Consider the following 8,693-nt stretch of genomic DNA (forward strand, 5'->3'; position numbering starts at 1 on the left):
CAAAGACTACAGTTTGCCAGCATTAACTAACGCAAACAAGAAAAGTCGACGCGTGCTACCACTTGTGAGGTCCAGACCCTCCGCAATTGTTTAGGTCTGCCTCAGAGTGCCTTGACAGTGGCGACCATAGCCATCGCCAAGGACCACCTCGTAAAGACTCATATCGAGGTTGAAGCGCTGAGGACCCGCATAAGACATCTTGCCCGGCCTCCACACCACCACGTAGCCTCTCTACCAGCGGAAAGACCACGAACCTCCTTTTGCCGAACAGTAACCACACACGGCGAATCTACCAACTGGCTTCGCGCCGGCGGCGAGACTTTCAGTTCCTCCGTGGTGCCTGAAACAGCCAATCATCAACCTGACAGTACCAGGCGTCCAGAAAAAACAAGTTCTGTCAGCGCCATTTCTTAAACAGCTCGCTGTAGTGCTATTGTACGAGAAGTAATAAGACTCACGTCTACACCGACGGACCCGTCCTACCGGGCAGCTCAACAGCGGCGGTCATGATTCCAACGATCGCCACAACTATCAAGTTCAGGACGGCTCACCCAACATCGACAGCAGCAGAGTTCACAGCGCTTCGCGCCGCGCTGCTTTTCATTTACGACCAAGTGGGAAAAAGGTGGGCGATTTTCTGTGACTCCAAGGCGGCACTGCAGTTTCTACTGTCAACCTTACGCCGCGGTCCGCACGAACATTTGGTATTTGAGACTGCTGAGATGTTACACCACCTAACCGAGAAATGACGCCGTATTATATTTCAATGGCTACCAAGTCAATGTGGGATTATCGGTAATAAACGGGCCGATCAAGCTGCCCGTTCAGCCCATACAGAGGACCGCGACCTGTTGATACCTCTTTCTAGGACAGCCGCTGCTCGGAAGCCTCGCATGTTCTCTCGCCACTGCACCATGTCAAATTGGAGTGAGCCACATTTCATGCATACACGACTACACTCCCTTGATCCCACGTTAAGCCTTCGACTCCCATCAAGACTTTGCCGAGGAGACGCTACCGTTCTGTGTAGATTATGACTGGGCGTCCCGTTTACCCAGGCGTATGCGTTCCGCATAGGGATGGCCGACACCGCCGCCTGTGAACACTGCGGCGACGAAGAAGCAATTTGACATGTTCTGTGCCACTGTCTGGAGTATAGCACACAGAGACAATCCCTTTGTCATGCTTTCAACAAGTTAGACGACCAGCCTCTATTAGAAGAAAGACTACGATGCCATCTTCCTGACATAACGTCGCAGAAGAATGCTTTACAAGTGCAACTAGGCTTCCTGCTATCTACTGGCCTGTCAGAGTGCCTCTGAGTGGAACGCCCTCGTGTGTGCTTGTGATTGTTTTTCCCCCCTCATTATTTATTTTTTTTCTCTCTCTCTCTTTCTACCCCTATTCCCAAACCCCAGTGCAGGGTAGCATACCGGATACAACCTTCTGGTTAACCTCCCTGCCTTCCGCTTCTCTTTCTCTCTCTCATCAAAAAAAGAAAATATTCTCGCTGGTCTCACGTATCGTGGGAATCGATTTCAGGCGAATTAGTCAGCGAGTATTTGCGTATGCGTCATTTTGTGGCTTTAAGACAAGTCTTCCGAGGCGTTTCAACGCATATGTGTAAATGTAGTCGTTATGTACATCGCGTAGGATTACACGGTACGTCGCCTAAACTGACGTGCAAAGGTAGCCTATAATGATCCGATGTTACATCGACACTCACCCTGAAGCAAGAACATTTTTGTCGAAACTAAGTGTAAGCAGAGTTATTTCAGCTCTTTCTGAGGGCAAGAGCAAAACTAGACATTAGCTTGCTAAGGTATATTAGCACATGTGTAAGGTTTATGGAACTAGTGCAAAGCAGGTAACCAACGGTGCAGCCACAATTCACGTTAGATAATCACAACCACCACAACCGATATGACGAAGACCTCGATCTAAGATACTCTTTTGCAATCACTTACAGGTGAGCACTGGCTGAGGGCCATTCCAACACCGTTATCAAGGTTCGCCTTCTACGCTAAAATCGTCGACTATGAGAAATGGTTGTTTTCGCTTCTTTGATCGCCGCGAAGTGATCGCCGCAATGTGTTTGATCGCCGCTAAGCGCAACGTACGGCACAATATGAACGCCTCTCTAAGACACGAGCAGAAATACATATCCTAGAGTGACTAGGCATAGGCCATCCCACACAACATGGCGTCAAGGTGGACATCAAAAGAGAGACGAGGGAAATGATAATACCTCTCATATGAAAGAAGATGCACCCAAAACACAATATGGACAGACGAGAGAACAGAGGGAATGAAATAAAATTACACCATCTCCCGCTAAAGGGGACCATGAGGCGATGCGAAGCCGGAGCACTTGCACGATCGCGTTTCGTTGGCGTTCATTGGGCATGCTACCGACCTCGCGTCGTGGAACGCGAAGAGGGACGCTACGCGCGTCGTATCTTCCATCTAGCCCGGCCGTTAATTCTCACAGGGCGAGCGGGGAACGCGGTCGACAGGCGGGCGAGAGGGGGGCAGCGTAGGAGAGGAGGGAGAAGGGGAGGGGACGCGCATGCGCTCGAGCTCATCGCGGCGTTGCGCAGGAGAGAATTTCGGCATGTCTAGCCCGCGTTTCAGTGGAAGAGTGGAAAGGGGGATGGGAGAGGGGGGATGGGGGAGGGAAAGTGGAGAGAGGAAGGGGAGAGGGAAAGTGGTGAGGGGGAGAGTGGGAGGGGAGAGGGAAAGTGGAAAGGGGAGGGGAGAGGGATAGTGGAGATAGGAAGGGGAGAGGGAAAGTGAGAGGGGAAGGGGAGAGGGTGAGTGGAGAGGAGGTGTGTGGAGAGGGTATGCGCATGCGCAGTAAGGGTGGTCACGCCGCACACCACCACCACCGGATTGAGCTCCGCCTTAAAGGGCCCCTCACCAGGTTTGACAATTTTGAGCTAACGAGCGCAATGCATACACTGGGCGTTCACGAACACGTCTGCCAAAATTCGCAACGCTACGCGCCGCGGAAATGGGTCAAATTTCAAGGTGAACGCTGCTTGCCCTTCCTCTCACGGGCGCGCGCTTTAGAGAATGAGGGGATGACGTACATGAGAAGATGGCCCTGCGTAGATGGTAGTGCTGTGACGTCGGTCCTCTACGTAGACGACTGTGCTCTGACGTCGCCAACAGTAGCACGTGACACTGCGATAAATATTTGACACGACGTGTAGCTTGCGTAATTTGTTGCTTGAATGGATGAATAAAACTTGAGAACAATAATAAAACACACAAACGGAATGTGTGCGTTGTCGTTTTTTAATTTTTACTGCGAATCGCAGCGAGATTCGAGACTAATCTGCCTCCGTTTTGCACGCGTTCGTGTTCTCGCTCTTTGCGCATCGTGCAGACGCCACCCCTTACAACGAAACTAATTTTCCACCGCGTTCCAGCGCTTATTAGGCTCATTTATCCTCCCGCGTCTAACTAGATGTTCATGCGGCACACCGCTAGTCTCGCGTCCGTACAAATGTCGCAGCTTTTGTGTTCAGTATTAGGTTGAAAGCCAAGTGATCGGCGAGGGCGCATTCGGCATAACTTGCAGAGACGAAGCGCAAAGAACGCCGCCACAACACCGCTCGCGTCTCGGGGGCTCGGGCTGGTTCGGGCACGTCATGCGTTCGTGACATTGTGTGCGCATGACGTGTTCATGCGTATGCGTTATGTGATCCTCCCGCTCGCGTGCCGAAGAGGGCAGGGAAGGGATTTGGCTTGTGAAGGCTACACGGGGCGAGCGGCAAGGGTTTGCAGCTCACCTCCTCGCATCATGGTTTCGCGCCGCTACAAATTATTGTTTTTCTCAACTTATAACGAACCGATTTGAAAAATTCTTGCGGCAAACTGCTCTTCATTCGGCATACAATGACTTCCAGCGTCTAACTAAAATTTGCTATGTGGCCCGGTGAGGGGCCCTTTAAGATACTTCGCATCTAAAAAAAAAAGCTCGGCAACGAAAAGGACGCGGTATTCGTAGACGCTGCTCGATACAAGCACAGACGGGGGTTTACGGCAGCCGTAATCGATGGCGGCAAACGCTGTAAAACCTGCGCGACGGTACGCAGCACAAGTAACGCGACAGCGGGAAAGGGAGCCAAAGCGTTCGCGCTAGCTCAGACAAACTCAACTGTGATAATGAGCGACTCACAGACGGCACTAAGAAACTTTGCGAAGAGCCGTATCTCCCCGGAGGCACTACGCATTCTACTTGCGAGAGGTGAAGCGCGCAAAAGAAATATATACATTACATGGACACCCGCTCACACCCTCGCAGAAGACAGCAACAACAGGGCGGTGCAAGACGCGGCCCGAGGGTTTACGGACCGAGCTGCGATCTCAAGTGCTGGCTCAGCACACTCCAGATGTCACAGCGCGGTAGACGAGGAGGAGTGGGAAGACAGAATGACCACATACAACGATGTCACAAAACATTATAGGTTACAGAGTGGTGTATTTCCGCTTCCTCACCCAAAATTGAAAAAAAGAAAGATTCTGTCGAATGGCGGCCCCAAACTCGGGCCATCCTGCATAGCTCCCCTGTGTCCCAGTGCTCCTAAAATACACTTTCTAAAAGCCAGAAACCTTTGGTTTTTATGTGCGTCTGGTTTTACATTGTGATAAATATTTCTGAAACGCAGCCTTCGCACTGTTATCTATATGTATATAACATAGCTCACTCACCTTTTCTGATATCTTTGCTGGTGGGTTCTTTTGCTGACTGTTGCTCTTGTTCTTGAAACTTCCACTCTGAGCCTGTTGCACGAAGGCATAACTTCTACTTGCAAATGTGTCTCGCTAAACGTAATGGCGTAATTATGACGGATTAATAACTTTTCTTTGTATCCTCATGCCCTTCTACGGATGTCATTGTACATATTCATACGTTTTTTTCTGGCGGGTTATTAATTTGACACCCGAGAAATAGGACAGTCAAAATCACAATTTTTTTTAATTGGCCATTGCCGTAAACCAGCAGGGTTAGTTATTAACATGCCCTACGCCACGAGTGCCTGATGTTGTACTTTATCAAGCATTCTACGGAAAGACAACTTTGTGATATGTGCCCAATTGAAATGACTGAGCACCTGGTTTATTTGTTTACAATGGGAACTGAATAACGGCTCAGAACTGCACGAATAGTGCTTCTTTGCGCTTGTCCCGGCACCCCTCCTTCTGGCCGTGTCCTTATTCGCGCAAACTTTCATGTCGTTAAAGTGTTTGTGCACAAATGTCAACAAATCTCGACAAGCACTTTGTCTGTCTATGTGGAGTTCAATTTACACACCGGGACTATTTGACCGCGTTCATAATTGTCTGAATGTTTTACGCTGTTACTAGGTGTGCGGTACGTTACTCTACATTTGCAATAGCACAATCAACAAACAGACCAAGTATTCATTAGAAGTACCCACTTCCCATAGAGCTTGAAAGATACCCACGCAGGAAAGCAAAACAAATCGTATATATGCTTTTATGTAAACGCATAACGTAGTTGCCTATGCAAGTAAAGTAGCACACAAATCTATAATAGAAAACTCCAAGTTGCTTTTTTTCTCAGGCCAATGTAGGTAGCTGTACGCAACTGCGCTCACTTCGAATAAGGCCTGCATTACACAATCAATGCACTGAATCATTCAACTATCGCGGCAATATGAGCGGCTTTAATTGTTACTGAGATCGCGTCCGCGCTACCTTAAGACGGCATTTTTCGCACTTGAAAATTCTGGCCTTCTTCAAGCGCAGTGCTCGTTAAAAAAATATTGATCGTTGCGCATGAATAAATTTTTGGCGTTTGTTATACCTGTAAAAAACCGTTTTTTATTCCAGTGTATTCGATTGCAAAGGCACGAACTGCAAGAAGTGGATAATCAGGCTTGGTCACTACATTCGAAGTCAACTGTTGACATATTTTGTTGTCATACAGAGTACATAACCGAGGCAATATTCTTTGGCGGCTTGTGGGCGCAGTTGAGGGACTAACAGATGATCTCTTAAGAAAACATCAAGACAAAGCGACAACGTTCATTAAACATGTAAATTATAAGAGGCATATGACTGTTTATAGGGCCCCACGTGCGATATCACCCTTTCTTTGCTGTGATACAGTTTTAGCGTATTTTATTTGTACGCGAGAATAACGTTTTCTTTTATGTCGCTACAGATATGCACTAGCGTAGACCCATTAAATTTCGATATTCTCACACCCCTAATAATCACTGATTGTCTGTCTGTAGTGGTACTGCAACGGCGTTTTTAAAGGTAAAGCCACTCGCTGTGCTTGACAGATTTGGCCCTCATAATGGTTTATAATGCTCAATGCTTTTGTTTTCGCGCGCAAATGTACTTACTAGAATATATTTGAAGTAGAAGCGTATACAGGAACAAATACAACATGGGGTGCATTGTCGCCATGTGTACCTATTAAGAGGTAAATGTAAACAATTTCATCAGAATTTCACTTTTGCAAATACAGTGATCAATTATGCCGTTCGGGTGGCTTCATCGAGTGTAGCAAAAGATGGTAGAAACATTTAAACAATCTACGAGTCCCGTTTTTATCGTCCAGCTTCATATTGTGAACAACTTGCGAAGCTATTTATTTACTAATAAATAACTACCACATGCACGGAAGTTTTCAGTCCTGTACACATTTCAAACATTTTACTTTGACAGCTAGATGGAAAAATGAAGACATTCCATCTACTGAAAAATCTTTAAACTATCGAGCAACGAGTGGGACTGATAGCGTAAATTTACATTCGTGCTTTTACGCACAGATCACTATGCAAATTCTTGAATTCCCTCTTTTTTAACGGTAGCGCTTTAAAGGGAACAAGGAACAGTATAAACCTGTTTTCTTTTCACGCTTACATGATGACTTGTAATGGTTTGTCTGAGCTCTAACGGTACTTACTCTGTTGAGATAGGTTGCGTGAGATATATTGGCTTGTACTTAGTGCGTAGAGTGTATCTGTGGCAGTGACATGAATATAAGAGCAAGTGCGTGCATGATAACGCATATTCATGTCGCAAAACTACGCCGACACTGGAAACAGCTGCTGCTCGTTTGCCGATTCTACAGGTGAAACACGTGGACCCCAAAAAAAATTACGTCTCTCAGAGAGCAAAGCTACAGAAAGCTTTCGGCCCTTCGAGAACAATGTAACATAAATCGTATTGTTACAAAATTGCTAGTGCTTTCGCAACACTTTTTTTCAGCAGGACCGTGTGTGAATGCGCAGTATACAGAATAAATCTGCGCCTATGCAATGCAGCCTTAAACATGGGCGCTAGTTGTCGCCGTTGAATATACTGGGCGACGTTTGATATATTGAGATTCATATATGCTTGAAAGCACAACGAATTAAGCATACAAACACCATAAATTTTACGAAGTCACTGTCATATGTGAATGCGTTCCAACATTTCTTTCAGAAGAGTGATGTGAATTATGTGCCCACGTCTTGTTTTCTCTATTGTCTCGCAGAAACTGTCGACGGAGCAGGCAAAATATCATCTAGGCCTATGAAATTGTAAGGCTCCTTCTTTGTTGGCATGCTCTAAAGCTTCAGCTACTTTTTATACGCTTGTATTTTCTTCATCTCTCGGTAATCTGGAAGGGATATTTGTTACGTTCTTTCAAGACTCGTTTTCATCTACGTCTATTGGCAAGGGCGCGCCCTTGGAATAATTGATGCGTAGGCTTGCTTAATTATTATTCCAAGCGCAGGTGCATGTATGTATGTATATATATATATATATATATATATATATATATATATATATATATATATATATATATATATATATATATATATATATATATATATATATATACACTAGAGAAGCTCTTTCAATGGACGGAACGTTCTTGGGAAAGAGACACAACTTAGCGGTTAACTTAATATTATTTACGAATGGTTTCGACCAGTGGTCTGGTCTTCGTCAGGGCTCATGAGCAAATGAAGACCGCTTGGCAAGCAAGTAAAAGTTACATAGCCGCTAAGTATATATATATATATATATATATATATATATATATATATATATATATATATATATATATATATATATATATATATATATATATATATATATATATATATATATATATATATATATATGTCTAACAGGTAAAATTGCGCCCATCACCGATCATGCGGAACAAGATCGTGCTATACTCCGGTACACATCGTCAAGAAAAAAGCGACTTTTCACTGTCAGAGGACCGCCCTCCAGCCAATGGCCTCGCCGCGTCATCGTGACGTCGCGGCCGACTGCCTTCGCAGCGCACCGACGTGAGGAATCAAAAAGCAAGTTCTTCGGCGCTTACGGAGCTCAACCAAAATGGCCGCCTCCGTGGTCATTTGTGTTGCCTAGATCGCGCTTCGAACTTTGGGCACGGAAAGGAAAGTATGTCGTGCTAAATAATATATATAAAAGTACTGGTCTGAACGATCACTACGAAACAAGTTTTTCTTAATTTAAAGGCGCTATCTTTCATGAAGATGATAGCTTATTCAGTTTTGTTTTAATTTTCGTTTTTTTTTTTCGCAACATCGAGAGAAGCAGAAACATTGCCACAGTGTTGTGACAAAGTTAGAAAAATAGCATTTTGACCCATAATGCGGCTTCATTTTCGCAATGTAGCCTTT

The 8,693-nt window shown here is 45.6% G+C and overlaps 1 long non-coding RNA gene across 1 annotated transcript; it reads right to left on the bottom strand.

Moving 5' to 3' along the window:
- Window positions 1-4,719: 4,719 nt before the first annotated feature.
- LOC119374736 (uncharacterized) lies at window positions 4,720-7,110 on the bottom strand. Its single transcript, XR_007414389.1, has 3 exons — window positions 6,953-7,110; window positions 6,387-6,456; window positions 4,720-4,791 (listed from the first exon to the last, which is right to left on the bottom strand). It is a non-coding gene; the product is annotated as an uncharacterized LOC119374736 (long non-coding RNA).
- Window positions 7,111-8,693: the final 1,583 nt, after the last annotated feature.

The sequence above is a fragment of the Rhipicephalus sanguineus genome, chromosome 11 (assembly GCF_013339695.2).
Source record: "Rhipicephalus sanguineus isolate Rsan-2018 chromosome 11, BIME_Rsan_1.4, whole genome shotgun sequence".
In the NCBI taxonomy this organism is placed as follows: Eukaryota; Metazoa; Arthropoda; class Arachnida; order Ixodida; family Ixodidae; genus Rhipicephalus; species Rhipicephalus sanguineus.